The sequence below is a fragment of the Scyliorhinus canicula genome, chromosome 16, assembly GCF_902713615.1.
Source record: "Scyliorhinus canicula chromosome 16, sScyCan1.1, whole genome shotgun sequence".
In the NCBI taxonomy this organism is placed as follows: Eukaryota; Metazoa; Chordata; class Chondrichthyes; order Carcharhiniformes; family Scyliorhinidae; genus Scyliorhinus; species Scyliorhinus canicula.
Genome location: NC_052161.1, coordinates 4,582,520 through 4,599,562, shown reverse-complemented (window position 1 = coordinate 4,599,562; position 17,043 = coordinate 4,582,520). Strand labels below are relative to the sequence as shown.

The 17,043-nt window shown below is 54.3% G+C and overlaps 1 protein-coding gene across 3 annotated transcripts in view; it reads right to left on the bottom strand.

Annotated features, from left to right (window-relative positions):
* Positions 1-17,043, bottom strand: part of prom2 (prominin 2) — a 185,348-nt gene that overhangs the window by 145,618 nt on the left and 22,687 nt on the right. Inside the window, exon 1 of one of the 3 annotated variants that reach the window (XM_038821457.1) lies at positions 12,875-12,954. The exons of 1 other annotated variant lie outside the window; for it this stretch is intronic. The gene's annotated coding sequence lies outside the window, so the exon portion shown is untranslated. Of the gene's footprint in view, positions 1-12,874; positions 12,955-17,043 lie in introns of those variants that run through there. One more of the 3 variants, XM_038821456.1, reaches the window with a different exon arrangement.

Sequence of the window (17,043 nt, the reverse complement as noted above, 5' to 3'; positions counted from 1 at the left end):
CTGGGACTGCAACAGGTGGTGAGGGAAACATAGTTTACCTCATCCTCACCAATCTGCCTGCTGCAGATGCATCTGTCCATGACAGTATCGGTAGGCGTGACCACCGCACAGTTCTTGTGGAGACAAAGCCCCGTCTTCACATTGAGGATACCCTCCATCGTGACCCCGTGCTAAATGTGAGAGACTTCAAACAGATCTAGCAACTCAAGACTGGGCATCCATGAGGCGCTGTGGGCCATCAGCAGCAGCAGAATTGTATTCAACCACAATCTGCAACCTCATGGCCGGCATATCCCCCACTCTACCATTACCACCAAGTCAGGGGATTAACTATGGTTCAATGAAGGGTGCAGGAGAGCGTGCCAGGAGCAACATCAGTCTCAACTGGGGAAGCTACAACACAGGACTATTTGCGTGTCAAACAGCATAAGCGCAAGTGTTAGACAGAGCAAAGCCATCACACGACCAGTGGATCAGATCTAAGCTCTGCAATCTTGCCACATCCAGCCGTGAATGATGGTGGACAATTAAACAACTCACTGGTGGAGGAGGCTCCACAAATATCCCCATCCTCAACGATGGAGGAGCCCAGCACATCTGCAAAAGACAAGGCATTCGCAACAATCCTCAGCCAGAAGTGCCGAGTGGTCCCCAGCATCACAGATGTCATTCTTAAGCCAATTCAATTCACTCCACGTGATATCAAGAAATAGCTGAAGGCACTCGATACTGCAAAGGCTATAGGCCCTGACAATATCCCAGCAATAGCACTGAAGACATACCTTCCAGAACTCGCTGCGCCTCTAGCCCAGCTGTTCTGGTGCAGTTACATCACTGGAAACTACCCGGCAATGTGGAAATTTGCCCAGGTGTGTCCTGTCCACAAGAAACAGGACAAATCCAACCCAGCCAATTACCGCCCTGTCAGTCTACTCTCAATCATGAGTAAAGTGATGGAAGGGGTCATTAGCAGTGCTATCAAGCAGAATTTACTCAGTAATAACCTGCTCACGGATGCTCAGTTTGGGTGACTGTGACTACCCTTGGCGTCAAGGCAGATTTGATCGAACATGGCATCAAGGAGCCCTAGCAAAACTGGAGTCAATGGAAATCAGGGGAAAACTCTCCGCTGGTTGGAATCATACCTGGCACAAAGGAAGATGGTTATGGTGGTTGGAGGTCAATCATCTCAGTCCCAGATATCACTGCAGGAGTTCCTCAGGGTAGTGTCCAAGGTGCAACCATCTTCAGCTGCTTCATTAATGACCTTCCTTTCGTCATCAGGTCAGATTTGGGGGTGTTCGCTGATGATTGCACAATGTTCATCACCATTTGCGACTCCTCAGACGTTGAAGCAGTCCACATGCAAATACAACAAGGCCTGAATGATATCTAGGCTTGGGCTGTCAAGTGGCAAGTAACATCTATGCTACACAAGTGCCAGGCAATGACCATCTCCTACAAAAGAGAATCAAACCATCTCCCCTTGACATTCAATGACATTACCATTCAATGACATTATCACCACTGAGTCTCCCACTACCAATATCCTGGGGTTTACCACTGACCAGAAACTGAACTGGACAAGCCTTATAAATACTGTGGCTACAAGAGCAGGTCAAAGGTTAGGAATTCAACGATGAGAACTCACTCCCTGACTCCCCAAAGCCAGTCCACCATCTACAAGGCACGAGTCAGGAGTGTGATGGAATACTCTCCACTTGCATGGTTGAGTGCAGCTCCAACAACACTCAAGAAGCTTGATACCATCCAGGACAAAGCAGTCCCATTTGATTGGCACCTGATCCACAAACATTCACCCCCTCCACCACCAACATACAGTGGCAGCCGTGTGTACCATCTATAAGATGCACCGCAGGAACTCACCAAGGTTCTTGAAGCAGCACCTGCCAAATTCAGGACCCCTACCATCTAGAAGGACAAGGGTAGTAGATACCTGGCAACCCCACCACCTGGAGATTCCCCATCCAGTCACTCGGCATCCTCACATGGAAATATATCGCCGCTCCTTCACTGTCACCGGGTCAAAATCCTGGCGATAAGGTAAAGGTAAAGTCGCTATAGTCCCAGATGACCATAGGCTGCTTTCCCCTTTGAGGGGGAGAGCTGATTGGTGGTGGTTTAACCTGAGGATCACCACACCTCAGACGAGGGAAAAGTTTGAGAAGGCGGGGCCTTAACCTCGGCCGGTACAGGAATTGAACCTGCGCTGCTGGCTTTTCTGTGCATCATGAACCGGTTGTCTCGGCAACTGAGCTAAAGCAGCCCGCTGCAGCTCCCTCCCTGACAGCACAGTAGGTGTAACTACACCACATGGGCTGCAGCAGTTCAAGAAGGCAGCTCATCACCACCTTGTCAAGGGCAATTAGGGATGGGCAATACGTTTAAAAATAAATCACTATTAATTAAGCTAGTTGTAATCAATATAACCATTTTAACCCCATGCCCCCAAGACAACAGCTTGTGCAACTAGACGAACAATCTTGTGAGAACAAGTTCAAATCCAACCATTGCAGTTTGAAAATTCAAATTCAGTCGTTTGAAAATATCCAGGAGTAAAAATTGGCACCAGCAAAAGGGAATCTCATTAAAAATACAAATGGTTCAGCATATAAACTTGCCATCATTACACGTCTTACTGCATGATTCCAGTCCTACACCGTGCTATGGACTCCAAACTGCCTTGGACAAGAAGGGAACATGTTGCTCATGGACAGATACGGTAGCTTTGGCAGTAACGTTCTCATTCCGAGAATGAATTTAAAAGGCAGACCACATCTCTGAATGGGCCACTGTTCCAGCTAACAAATATTCTCATCTTTGACTTTGACTTGCTCCGGTCGTCTCTGTGGGCTGGATTTTTACTACGGTGCTGGAAATCTTGAGTTGGGAAATTTCCCAATTCACCACACTGTCCCCCCCTCCCCCCGTTGGTAAAATGTACCCTGAAAAGTACCCTATGCTTTGTATGTGGGGGTGGGGGGGGGGGGGGGGGGGGTGCCAGGGTGGGATGTACCCTGAATTATGTGCTTTGTATGGGGGGGGGGGGGGGGGGGGGTTGGTGCCAGGGTGGGATGGGGCCAGCCTCACTCCACAAAACCCAAGGATTTCAAATCTCCAAGTGGTTAATCTCTTATAAAATTAATTTCAGATGACACTCATATGGGGGGGGGGGGGGGGGGGGGGGGGGAGGACGTGTGCAGTCAGAACAAACCCTCAGGTTACAGTTTGAATCCAGAGGGCATGAGCTATCTGGAAGTACAAGGCCACTGGTTACGGAGGCCAGGCTGGCAGGAATAGTATATGGGGCTGGCTGTTCCAGCTCAAAGGCTCAGTTAATTCGCAGCCATGAGAACCGGTAACTGAGGGTGCTATTTAAGGATGAATCTAACTGTAAATTGCAGCCTTCACACAAATCAGGTGTGCCTTGCCTGCCACAAAAGAAGCCAGTTGCCTAATCAGCTCCCTAGCCCTTCCTTGATGAGTCAATTGAACCAAATCTGTCAGCATGGCAATGCAGGAGTATGCCACTAATTGTTTCCACCCTTTGGAATCCTAGCTCCCAAGCATTGATCTCCAAAGCTAATACTCACGTTTCCATCATTCGGATATGGCTCCGAGTGCAAGGCTTTATGGTGAATGATCCATCTCGGTCTCCTCCAGAGCGCCCCAGCATCACAATGTCAGTCTTCAGCGAATGCGATTCACTCCCGTAATATCAAGAAACAGCTGAAGGCACTGGATATTGCAAAGGCTATGTGCCTCGACAATAGAGTCTGCACCGGCCCTGGGAAACAGCATCCTACTTAAGCCAACGCCTCCACCCTATTTCTGCCCTATTCTACAGGACCTCCACAATGGCCATCCCAGGGTCATGAAGATGAAGATGTTGGCCTGACATGTGGTGGCCGGGGATTGATGCCGGCATAGAGAAGCTAGCCCAACAATACACCAATGCCGGGAGCACCAGAAGCTTCCTCTGGTGGCACCCCTCCTCCCCTGGGAATGGCTGGGATGGCCTTGGTCATGCCTTCATGTGGATTTTGCCGGGCGTTTCAAAGAGTCGATGTTCTTAATCATAGTCGACATCCACTCCAAGTGGATGGATGTCCACCATATGCAAGCCACGACTTTGAAGGCCAAGATACAGTTCCATCAGACATTCAGTGTCCATGGCAATCTGGAGGATGTCCATGAAAATGGGATGGCATTGACCAGCGCTGAATTCGCCAGTTTTTTGAGGACAAATGGTATCTTCACAAGTCCGCACCGTTCTGTACCACCCAGCCTTGATGGTTTGGCTGAATGGGGGTCCAACCTTCCAGCAAGGAATGCGGAAGCAGACCACGGGCTCCTTTCAGACACATCTGGTCTGGTTTTATTTGTTATAGAACCACATCTACGCCACCAAAGGGTGTGGCACCTTTGGAGCTTCTAATGGAACGACACCTTCACATGCACGTGCGTTTCATACTGCCGGATATTTGCGGGGAGGACGGTAGCGGATATGGTCGGTCTGAGAGGGATTCAAGCAACCGGGCACCCCTGCAAAGTTGTTCGCCAGGCAACGCGGTGCACGTCAGGAATTATGGTGATGGAACCACATGGATCCCGGCATAGTGCTAAAGCAGGTGGGCCCAGTCTCCTACAAAGTATGGGCACAGGGCTGAGAGTCCAAAAGATGCATGGACCACCACCAGGATCATGTGCCAGCAATCGTCGAACCATTCCCGGATGTCCCGGTTCCACCCGTCCAGTCTCCCCCCGGCAATACCACGGAAATGAGGGACGCAGCAACCTCGGATTCTGATTCCAAGTTGGAAATGTAGCCGCTGGAGAATCTTAAGGTCCAGGAAGCAAATGCGGATGCATCTACGTCAGGCCTGCCTCGATGACCCACTTGGAAGCGACAGCCCCCTTCGCTGCATTCCTCCGGACTCCGCACAGATCGCACTCGAGCATCCCGCCCAGGGGCGCCCCGCAAAGGGGACCTTCACGACATCCCACCATGGCGGACACTGCTCAGGACTTAGGGGGCGACGAGTGTTATGACCCACACTGAGGTCATGGGATCATGGGGTGTGGATTATTAGGCCCAGACGTGCCCTTCGGGGAGTGGAGAGAACAGTTGTGTTATCGATTAAATCTTTTGTTTTGCCACCAAACATTCGTTCCTTGCTCGGATGAAACACTGACCCAGGCATTTAACCCTTTCTACACCAAATACATATAATGGGCTGGATTCTCTGAGCCTCCGCCCAAAATCACGATCAGCGCGGGGGCGGAGAATGGGCGTCAACGACAAAATTAAGTCCGATGCTGCTGCGGCGATTCTCTGGGGACCGCGTGCGGTCTACGCGGTGCGGGTAGGAGGCAATTGACAGAGACCACCCCCCGTGATTCACCGAGGGTAACTGGCCGAGTTCCCGATGGCTGCCCTGGTGGGGGGCGGGGGATCCTTCACCTGGAGGGGCCTCATGGACGGCCAGAGGGCAATCGGGAGGCACAGATCCACGGGCGTGTGATCCTCGGAGGACCTATGTTTTTGGTGCCGCTCCACGGTGCAGGTCCGCCATGTCCCACAGGGCACCCACCACCGTGCGCTTGCGTGTACTCCCGACTGGAAGTGCAGGGCCCCGTATCCGTAGCCAGAGCTGCGAGGAGCACTCCAGGGCCCTGCTAACCCCCTGCAGGTAGGAGAATCACTCTTGACTTTCTTAAGGAAAGTCCAGAGAGAAGCACCCGCATTTTGACACTGGCATGGCGACATAGCCCCATTATTGGAGAATCCCGCCCATGTATATGAAATTCCTCCATTCACCACAGCACACAGTCTGAATATCTCTGTTTAGTTCTCGACAGAATCACAACCAGACATTTGAAGCTCAACCCTGCCAAATATAAATTCAGATTTAGTGACGTCCCCTATGTGGACCACCTGCTAACTGCCAATGGGTTGAAGTCAGACCCAGACAAGACAAAGCAGATGAGGGCCATCATGCCCTGCAGCATTCCCTCGGTATGACAAATTATCTATCAAAGATCATTCCTTACTACGGCAAAATGCCTGCATCCCTGCGCCAACGTCTCCACCAGGGTGTGGGGTGATGGTGGCAGGAGCTCCACAACAGTGCGTTCAACAGACTCAAGGGACCTGGTTTCAGCCCCTCCCGTGTTACAATCCTTCCACGTCTGAGCACCTGCAGTGTTATCAGCAGATTCCTCTCAGCACGGGCTCAGAGCAGTCAGCATCCAGAATGGCAGAACAATGGCTTTTGCATAAGGGCCCTTACTGACCCTGAAGCTTGCTCTGCCCAGATTGTGAAAGAACGCTGATGTACCATCAATTGTACGTGAGGCGAGTGATTTACCAAAGTCTGGCTTTAATAGACTAGAACACAGCTCTGCGATCCTCTACAATGGAAAGGACGATCGTCAGGCGTCTGACCATTTATACCTCGTTAATAGAGGCGTGGTTAACTCAGCCTCTCAGCCAATCGGTCGAGAAGCACATGACCGACCAGGGCCAATGGTAAGCCGACGTTCTGGCCCAATGACAGACAGGTATGCAGATCATATCACCACATTCACCCCTTGCGGAGAAGGAAGGCGGTGGGGGGTGTGAACGAGACCCAGGGTGGGTGGGGGGGGAGAACTGGTGATATGAGTAGCCGTCGGGAGAATAAATTTTCTCTCCTTACCCTTATCGAATTTGGGGGCTTCCCACTGACCCAGACATAACGATATTTACAAAAAAAAAGTCCATGGGGCTGTAGAGCTCTAGAAGGATTCGATCAGTCTTTTGGTGGTCCTTGACGTCCTGGCAGAGCACCGCAGTGGAGGAGTTGACGTCGGATCGGCCGGTGGTCCTGCTGATGTCCTGGAGAGATGGACTTCGAGTAGTCTCCGTCACCTGAGCTGGCCGCAGAGACGCCATGGATGAGGGATGGGGAAGCTGAGTGGGGTGCTGGGGTGAAAAAGGGGAGGGGGGGTCTGTGGTGGGGGGGGGGCGCACGCCGACGGGTGCCAGGTCCTGGAGGGAGTCCGTGTCCTGCCGACCGCCGGGGTACTCCACATACGCGTACTGCGGGTTAGCGTGGAGTAACTGGATATGCTCCACCAACGGGTTGGACTTGTGCACCCGCACATGCTTCCGGAGCAAGATGGGCCCGGGGGTCACCAGCCAAGTCGGGAGAGGGGATCCGGAGGATGACTTCCTGGGGAAAACAAGAAGACGTTCATGAGGTGTCTGATTAGTTGCAGTAGAGGAGTGAGCGGATAGAGTGTAGGGCATCGGGGATCACCTCTTGCCATCGGGAAATAGGGAGATTTCTGGACCGGAGGCCCAGTAGTATGGTCTTCCAGATGGTACCATTCTCCCGCTCGACCTGTCCGTTACCCCGAGGGTTATAGCTGGTCGTCCTGCTAGAGGCGATGCCCCTGTCAAGCAGGAATTGACGCAGCTCGTCGCTCATAAAGGAGGACCCCCGATCGCTGTGTATGTACGCGGGGTAGCCGAACAGTGAGAAGATGGAGAGTAGGGCCTTAATGACGGTCGATGTGGTCATGTCGGGGCAGGGAATGGCGAAGGGAAAGCGGGAGTATTCGTCGATAACCGCCAGGAAGTAAATGTTGCGGTTGTTAGAGGGAAGGGGCCCCTTGAAGTCAATGCTAAGACGTTCGAAGGGGCGGGATGCTTTGATCAGGTGTGCGCGCTCGGGGCGGTAGAAGTGCGGTTTGCACTCGGCGCAGATGTGGCAGTCACGGGTTACTGACCTGACTTCCTCGATGGAGTAGGGCAGGTTACGGGCCTTAATGAAATGGTGTAGGCGGGTCACCCCTGGATGGCAGAGGTCTGCGTGGAGGGAGCGGAGACGGTCTGTCTGCGCGCTGGTGCAGGTACCGCGGGACAGGGCATCAGGAGGCTCATTGAGCTTCCCAGGACGATACAAGATATCATAGTTGTACGTGGACAACTCGATCCACCACCGTAAAATCTTGTCATTTTTGATCTTGCCCCTTTGTGCATTATCAAACATGAAGGCTACTGACCGTTGGTCTGTGAGGAGGGTAAACCTCCTGCCGGCCAAATAGTGCCTCCAATGTCGCACGGCTTCGACTATGGACTGGGCTTCCTTTTCCACAGAGGGGTGGCGGAGTTCGGAAGCCTGGAGAGTTCTGGAGAAGAAGGCCACGGGTCTGCCCACTTTGTTCAGGGTGGCCGCCAGAGCTACTTCTGATGCGTCGCTCTCGACCTGGAAGGGGAGGGCCTCGTCGATGGCGCGCATCGTGGCCTTTGCGATGTCCGCTTTGATGCGGCTAAAGGCCTGGCAGGCCTCCGTCGACGGCGGGAAGGTCGTGGTTTGCATGAGGGGATGGGCCCTGTCAGCGTAATTGGGAACCCATTGGGTGTAGTATGCAAAGAGCCCCAGGCAGCGTTTGAGGGATTTGGGGGTATTGGGGAGAGGGAGTTCCATCAGGGGGCGCATGCGTTCGGGTTCGGGGTCGGGGCCTATCACTCCGTTACGCACTACGTAGCCGAGGATGGCTAGGCGGTCGGTGCTAAACACGCATTTATCCTTATTGTACGTGAAGTTAAGGAGTTTTGCGGTTTGGAGGAATTTCTGGAGGTTGGCGTCATGGTCCTGCTGGTCGTGGCCGCAGATGGTGACATTATCAAGATACGGGAAGGTAGCCCGTAATCCGTACTTGTCGACCATTCGGTCCATCTCCCGTTGGAAGACCGAGACCCCATTTGTGACACCAAACTGAACCCTAAGGAAGTGGCAGAGGCGCCTATCAGCCTCGATAGCGGTGTACAGGCGGTCACTCGCGCGGATGGGGAGCTGGTGGTAAGCGGACTTAAGGTCCACAGTGGAGAAGACCTTGTATGTCGCGATCTCGTTTACCATGGTGGAAATACGGGGGAGAGGATACGCGTCGTTGCGTAAACCGATTGATGGTTTGGCTATAATCGATGACTATCCGGTTTTTCTCCCCAGTCCAGACCACCAGCACTTGGGCTCGCCAGGGACTGTTGCTGGCCTTGATGACCCCTTCCTTCAGCAACCTCTGGACCTCGGACCTGATGAAGGACCGGTCCTGGGCGCTGTACTGTCTGCTCCGTGTCGCGACGGGTTTGCAATCGGGGGTGAGATTAGCAAACAAGGAGGGGGGGTCCACTTTGAGGGACGCGAGGCTGCAGACAGTGAGGGGGGTATAGGGCCGCCGAATTGAAAGGTCAAGCTCTGCAGGTTGCACTGGAAGTCCAGTCCTAGGAGTGCCGGTGCGCAAAGGTCAGGGAGGACAAGGAATTTATAATTTAAAAAAACCTTCCCTTGGACCGTGAGGTCCGCGATGCAGCACCCGGTGATGTGGACGGAGTGCAAACCTGAGGCTAACCCGATTTTGTGTGTTACGGGATGGACAGGGAGCGCGCAGCGTCTTACCGTGTCAGGGTGAACGAAGCTTTCCGTGCTCCCGGAGTCCAGCAGGCAGTCCGTCTCGTGGCCGTTCAGGTGGATCAGCGTTGTCGTTTTGGCGAACGTGCGTGGACGTGACTGGTCGAGTTGAACGGCCGCGAGCCGTGGAGAAAATCCGTCGTCGCCGTCCGAGTCGATGCTGGAGGGACCTTGCGTGGCAGTCCCGGAAGTCGGTGGCCAGGATCCATATGTGAAGTCTGCGCCCCACGATGGCGGCGCCCAGGACCCGCCCATGGGGTCAGCGCCCCAAGATGTCGGCGCCCCAAGATGGCGGCCCCCAGGAAGCCCTCGTGGCCGCTGGGGGCGGAGCTAACGTTGCCGGCGAGCGGGGTGGAGCAGCTGCGAGCGGAGGAGGTGAGGCGCGCAGGCCGGGTGCAGGAAGCCGGGGGCGGGGGGAGCAGATTCGCGCGGCGGGCAGGTAGGGACTGGGAGGGCCCGGAGAGGGGAGCCGGTCGGGCGCCTGGGCCCGGGGGCGGGGAGAGAGGTACGCGCGGCGGGCAGGCAAGGACCGGGAGGGCCCGGAGAGGCGAGCCGGTCGGGCGCCGGGGCCCAGGGGCGGGGGGGGGGGGACGTGCGCGGCGGGCCGGCAGAGACCTGGAGGGGCCGGGGAGGTGCGCTTGTCGGCCGGTGGGGCGCGAGTCGGGAGGAGCTGGGTGAGGTGGAGCGGCTCTGGGGTGCGAGTCGGGAGCGGCTGGGGCGGCCCTGGGGGAGAGAGAGAGGCACACAGGCCGTTCGCAGAGGCCTGGTGGCGGGGGGGGGGGGGGGGGGGGTGCTGTGCAGCTTCCAGAAGCGCCGCAGCCAGCGTTTTGGCCTGGCAGACCGTGGAGTAGTGGCCCTTCTTCCCGCAGCTCTTACAGAGGGCGGAGCGGGCTGGGCAGCGCGAGCGAGGGTGTTTTGCGTACCCGCAAAAGTAGCAGCGGGGCCCCGCGGATTTATCGGGGCGTCCCGCGGCACAAGCCTGAGGGAGGTCGGGAGCGGTGGGTGGCAGGTGGGAAGCGTGCCAGGAGGCCTGGCCAGGGTCATAGGTGCGAGCGCTTTGATCTGCGACCTACAGAGAGGCGGAGAGAGTCAGCGTCTCAGTTAAACTGAGTTCGTCTCTTTCCAGCATCCGCTGGCGGATCACGGGGGACAGCATCCCAGCCACGTAAGTGTCTCAGATCAGTAGCTCCATGTGCTCTGTAGCCGAGACCGCTACACAGGAGCAACTTCTCCCCAGGGCATAGAGGGCCCGGGCGTATTGGCTTAGAGACTCACCGGGGACCTGCTTTCTGGTGGCCAGCCGATATCGAGCGAATACCCTGTTGACCGGTTTGATGAATTGTCCTTTTAGCTTTTGTGTAGCGTCATCATAATCCGTTTCCTCTTTGATTATTGCGTAGGCATTGATACCCAAGCAGCTGGAGTGGAGGACGTGCAGCTTCTGTGCTCCGGTTGGGGGGGGGGGGGGGGGGGGGGGGGGGGGGGTGGTGGTTGTAGATTCTAGGAACCCTTCGAGGCAAGTCAGCCAGAGTTGGAAAAGTTCTGCAGAGTTCGGAGTTTGCGGGCTGATGCGGAGGCATTCGGGCTTGATGCGGAACTCCATCTTCAAAGTCGTAGTCTATTAAATTGATGTACCATCAATTGTACGCAAGGCGAGTGATTTACCAAAGTCCGGCTTTAATAGACTAGAACACAGCTCTGCGATCCTCTACAATGGAAAGGACGATCGTCAGGCGTCTGACCATTTATACCTCGTTAATGGAGGCGTGGTTAACTCAGCCTCTCGGCCAATCGGTCGAGAGGCACATGACCGACCAGGGCCAATGGTAAGCCGATGTTCTGGCCCAATGGCAGACAGGTATGCAGATCATATCACCACAAACGCCTCGCCCATGTTTTTGCCTGTTGGGAATTTTGTGACTTCAATAATGGCCGCCCAGCCACTGATCACCTGCCGCTGATCACCATCCTCACAAAGTCCCTCCATACTGCATCACCGTCACCTGCAGAGAATGAGCTCCAAGCTCCAACAATACAACCCCAGGCTGATCTACAAGCCTGGTAAGGAACTGCACTTAGTAGGTGCCCTCTCAAGGGCTCACCTACCCAGCAATCAGCAAGCTGAGCGTGACGCAGCAACCATGCTCACCCCAGGCTCGCCTGGTGCCATCCACAACATGGGGGCACTGGGCAGGGCAATCCCCGAGTTTAAGGACTATGCAGCTGCCTAAACATTTACATGTGCCACTTCTGAAAAGGGTGGGGGAAGGGACCCGTTTGAGCTTTGCGCCAGTTTGAGCTCAAGTTCACATTTAGTACATTCAAGCTCTCCTTTGTTTCTCTGCTGCTATTTCTGTCCTATTCTTTTTCACGCAGTTACAGATTTTTCTAACTAATCAGGGGACGATGTCGAATGTGCATTCATCTGAATATTACAGGGCAGCCTGTGTACCGGTAGTGATATGGGATGTGGGGGAGGGTGCTGGTAAGCTCTCCCACAGAGCAGAGGCAGAGTGTGTGAACATTGCAGAGTGTTCCTGTTAATAAACTGTTTAAGATATTGGTTGCGCCTTTATCCATACACAACGGTGCAATAATACACCTGGTAAAAATGATTCTCCTGAATTCCCTATTGGTTTGGTTGATGGCTGCCTTATATTTATGGCCCCAAGGCATTCTGAAATATGTGTCACACCCTTTCATAATCTTAAAGATCTCATATCACATTATACATTCAAGCTTTGCCCAGAATCTCTCAGTTCTCTTTTAATTCTGTCAAATATTTAGTAACTTCTCCAGTGCCTCTTTTATCCTTTCTGCAATACCGAGAGAACTGCTCTCAGAATTCCAATGTGATCCTGCCAAGATTCCGCACAAGTTTAATATTAACTTCCACTTTTCAGTTCTTTCCCTCTAGGCACTGACATCAGGGTTTTGTTTGCATTCTTCGGACTTCACTAACCTGATAAATAAATGCAATAAGTAATTAAAGAAGTGGCATGTGTCTGTCCTATTTTAAATTAATGAGGGCTTCCTCCCCCCCAGCTTGGGTGGGTAAATGCAACCTGTACTGTGACCATGTATCGTTCCATGCAGGAAGACCCCATTTTGCTCTTTGCTGGGTAAGGTGATCTTCCCAGACGGTGAGGACACCGGGGCTACGATTGGCCTCCGCTGAGGACCCATGACATTTCTCACACATGACATTCAGTGAGGGTCGTGGATACAGTCAATTTTAAGAAGAAAATTGCAGAAAGGGAGAAGCGAAAGAAATCTGCGCAGAATTTCACTCTGCACGTGTGTGCGTACTTAGAGAAAAATTCATATTCAACAACTAGCATTTACAGTAAGAGTACAAAAATAAGCTTTCAATGCGCTGGAAGCTTTCTTACCTGCGGCCGCAGATCTATAATGGGGAGAGAGCTGGTACTGCCCATGCACACTCGTAAACCACAAGGAACTACTTGGTTAAACTTTAACTGAACCTTATTAGCTCATGTCAAACAAGGTAGTGACGTTTGTGGATTGATTTCCTTCACTGGAATTTGCATCTAAATAATGTCTGCCTGACTTTTTTAAAAATTCATTTATGGGGTGTGGGCATCACTAGTTAGGCCAGCATTTATTGCCCATCCCTAATTGCCCTTCAGAAGGTGGTGGTAGTGCGATCCTGCTTTCACTGTTGATGTGCAATTAAATGTCATTTTCTATCAAAACTTCACAGTCGTTCAGCACTGAGCATTTGCAAAGGTTTCTGCTGGGAAATGTCAATACCCCAGGCCCCTTGTCAACGTTGTTCTTGGCAGATATTTGGGGTACAGAGTGAGGGGGCTGGATTTTCTTTCTCAGTTCCCCATCAGCCCCACCCTCCCAGGGTAGCAGCAGGTAAACGAGAAAGGCCTATTGTTGTGCTCCAACCCCTGCCTAAATCTCCCCCTCCTGCCCCTGGAGGCTATTCCATCCCGGCCTGCTGCTGTGGAGATGGGGCTTGACCAGCTGCCAGATTTCCTATCCCAACCACTAAACTTTTATTAGGCCAGGAAACACATGAAAGAAAAAACTATGGGCGGGATTCTCCCACGCCACGCCGTATGGGAGGATCGCCGTTCGCGTCATTTTTTCCCGCGACTTCGGACCGAGGCCGGCAGGTGATTCTCCGAGGAGCGGAGAATCGACGCCATTTGCACCGGCGCGTTTGATGCGGCGCCGGTCGCGGGCCGCTGTCCGCGGCCGGGCCACCAATTCTCCGGCCTTGTTGGGCCGAGCGGAGACGGCAGAGGCCCGCCGTCGCCATTCCCACCTGCTCGCAGCTGCCGGTAAGTCTGCGCGTCGGGTTGGGGGGCAGCCTGTGGGGTGGGGAAAAGCACTCCTTCACCGGGGGGGGAGGGGCTCCGATGAGGTCTGGTCCGCAATCGGGGCCCACTGATCGGCGGGCCGGCCTCTCCAGCCCCGGCCCTATTTTATTACGCGGCCGGCCCCTGAACCCCCACGCCATGTTGCCTCGGGGCCGGCGCGCTGAGGTAGTCCACCCCCCCCCCCCCGCACATGCGTGGGTTGTCGCAGCCCATGTGCGGGTTGGCACGGTGCCCATTTGGCGCCGAGAAGGGAGGCTGTAGCGGCGTGAACTGCTCCAGCGCCGTGCTGGCCCCCTATGGGGGCCAGAATCGCTACTGCCCGTGCCGGTTTCACGCCGTCGTGAAACACGACGGTCTTCACAACAGCACGAACACTCTGTCTCCATTTCGGTGAATCGCGCCCCATAACTTCCTCGCTCCCACTGTTGGATTTGGGGGATACCCCAATGATGCGCTGGAGCATTCTTCCAGGAATTCCCAGGTAAGGATTTACCCAGTGATGGAACCATCAATTCACCAGACACGTGTTTCCGATGTGAATCTAGGCTTTAATCGACTTACTTCAGAGCCAGCCTGTTACCTGTCGATGAACTCGTAGTGACCCAGGCTGACTCTGGACACGGGTACTTACACAGCTGCACTAGGGGGAGGAGTCGTGTGCGGAACCAAGGGTGGAGCCCAGTACAAGTTCCTAAGTGCTCCCAGCGCTACTCCCCCTAGTGGTAGGACAGCGCTACTGCACTTACAACAACAGTGTGAATTAACATATATATTAACATATATTACATTCACCACATTCACCCCCTGCAAAAAAATCAAGTCCGGCGGGGGTGATGGTCTAGCCTATAAAGTCAGTCTGTCCGGCGGTCGAATTGTCCGCTGAGATCTGCGGAGCACCAGGGTTGCAGCCTCTTGCGGTGGCTGGATGGGTGTGGTTGTTGAGGTACGATGGGGGACTCCAGGGAGGGTTGTATCCGAGCTTCATACTCTCCTGGTTCAACCGGGGACTGGGGGCGCTGGCCGGCGTGGGGGCGCGGTACTGGTGGAGCGAGCTCGTGGGCGCACGGGGGTGGCAGCATGGGGTGTAGGGCGAGAGATCCTTCTGTGAGGGTAGGGGGGGCGCTGGATCTGGCGGGTGCCAGTTCCCGGAGGGATACAGTGTCCTGACGGCCGTCAGGGAACTCGACGAATGCGTACTGGGGGTTGGAGTGCAGCAGGCGCACCTTCTCAACAAGGGGGTCAGTTTTGTGCGCTCTGACGTGTTTCCTCAGTACGGGGCCTGGCGTCCTCAGCCATGCCGGAAGTGAGACCCCCGTGGTAGTGCCCCTGGAAAAAATGAAGAGCCTCTCGTGACGGGTCTGGTTGGTCGCCGTACACAAAAGGGATCTAATAGTGTGGAGCGCGTCTGGGAGGACTTCCTGCCACTGGGAGACTTCGAGCTTTCTAGACCGGAAGGTCAGTAGGACGGTCTTCCAGACCGCCGCGTTCTCCCTCTCCACCTGCCTGTTCCCCCTGGGGTTGTAGCTGATAGTCCTGCTCGAGGCAATGCCCTTTTCGAGCAGGTACTGACGCAGCTCGTCGCTCATGAAGGACGAACCCCGGTCGCTGTGTAGTTAGCTGGGGAAACCAAACAGGGTGAAGATGCTATGCAGGGCCCTAATGACTGTGTGGGAGGTCATGTCGGGGCACGGGATAGCGAATGGAAAATGGAAGAACTCGTCTACGACGTTTAAGAAGTAAACGTTCTTGTTAGTTGAGGAGTTGGCCCTTTGAAATCAATCGCAAGGCGTTCAAAGGGCCTAGAAGCCTTGACCAGGTGGGCCCTGTCTGGTCTATAGAAGTGCGGTTTGCACTCCGCACAGATCGGGCAGTCCCTGGTGACCGCTTTTACCTCCTCGTTGGAGAAAGGTAGGTTTCGGGCCCTAATGTAGTGGGCGAGCCGTGTGACTCCCGGTTGGCAGAGGTCATTGTGGATGCTTTTTAATCGGTCGATCTGCGTGCTGGCGCATGTCCCGCGGGATAGGGCATCCGGAGGCTCGTTGAGCTTCCCGGGTCGATATTTGATATCGTAATTGTAGGTGGAGAGTTCGATCCTCCACCTCAGAATTTTATCATTTTTTATTTTGCCCCTTTGCGAGTTGTCAAACATGAAGGCAACCGATCTTTGGTCGGTGATGAGGGTGAACCTCCTACCTGCGAGGTAGTGCCTCCAGTAACGGATAGCCTCCACAATGGCTTGTGCTTCTTTCTCGATTGAAGAGTGTCAGAGTTCTGAAGCGGAGAGGGTACAGGAGAAAAATGCAACTGGTCTCCCTGCCTGATTTAATGTGGCTGCAAGAGCTACCTCTGAGGCATCGCTCTCTACCTGAAAAGGGGTGGATTCATCCACCGCCCGCATGGCCGCTTTGGCGATGTCCTCCTTGATGCCGTCGAAGGCCTGGCGTGCCTCGGCTGACAGGGGAAATCGTGTGGTCCTAAAGAGTGGGCGGGCTTTGTCCGCATATTGAGGGACCCACTGGGCGTAGCAGGAAAAAATCCCAAGCACCGTTTGAGGGCTGAAGCCTTCCACCCACACCCGATATCCAGATTCGCTGCCAAGTCCAGATCCCCACATGCCCCTATTCCCCCCATGTCCAGATTCCACCCCCCGATATCCATTGCCCCACCCCCCTCCACCAATTACAGATCCCCACCATGACCAGAACCCAACCCCACGGCCGGATTCCACCACCTTGTTCGGACCCCCCCCCCCCAAATGTCTGGATCTCCCCCATGCCAAGATTCCGTCCCCATGTCCAGTTTCCTCCTCTGATGTCCGGATCACCCCAAGTCCAGATTCCTCCCCACCCATGTCCACAAACCCCCTGATGTCCAGATCCCTCCCCGGTGTCGGATCCGCCCATGCCCAAATTCCCCCCCAATGTCTGGAATACTCCTGTGGTAGTGTGACCCCTTTAAGAGATGATACTTTGTGGATCACGTAATGGGCCCTGCTCCTATGGGATCGGACCGTACGAACGTTAGCCTATCAGGAGTTTAGGCACAGATCAGGTTGTTGGGGTTTGGTCAGAATTAGCCAGGGATTGGATGGAACAAAATGTGTGTGGTAGTTGTGCAGTCCAAAGTAGAGAGTTCAAGAAATCTCGGTTGTGGGCGGCAGGGTGGCGCAGTGGTTAGCACTGCTGCCTACGACGCTGAGGATCCAG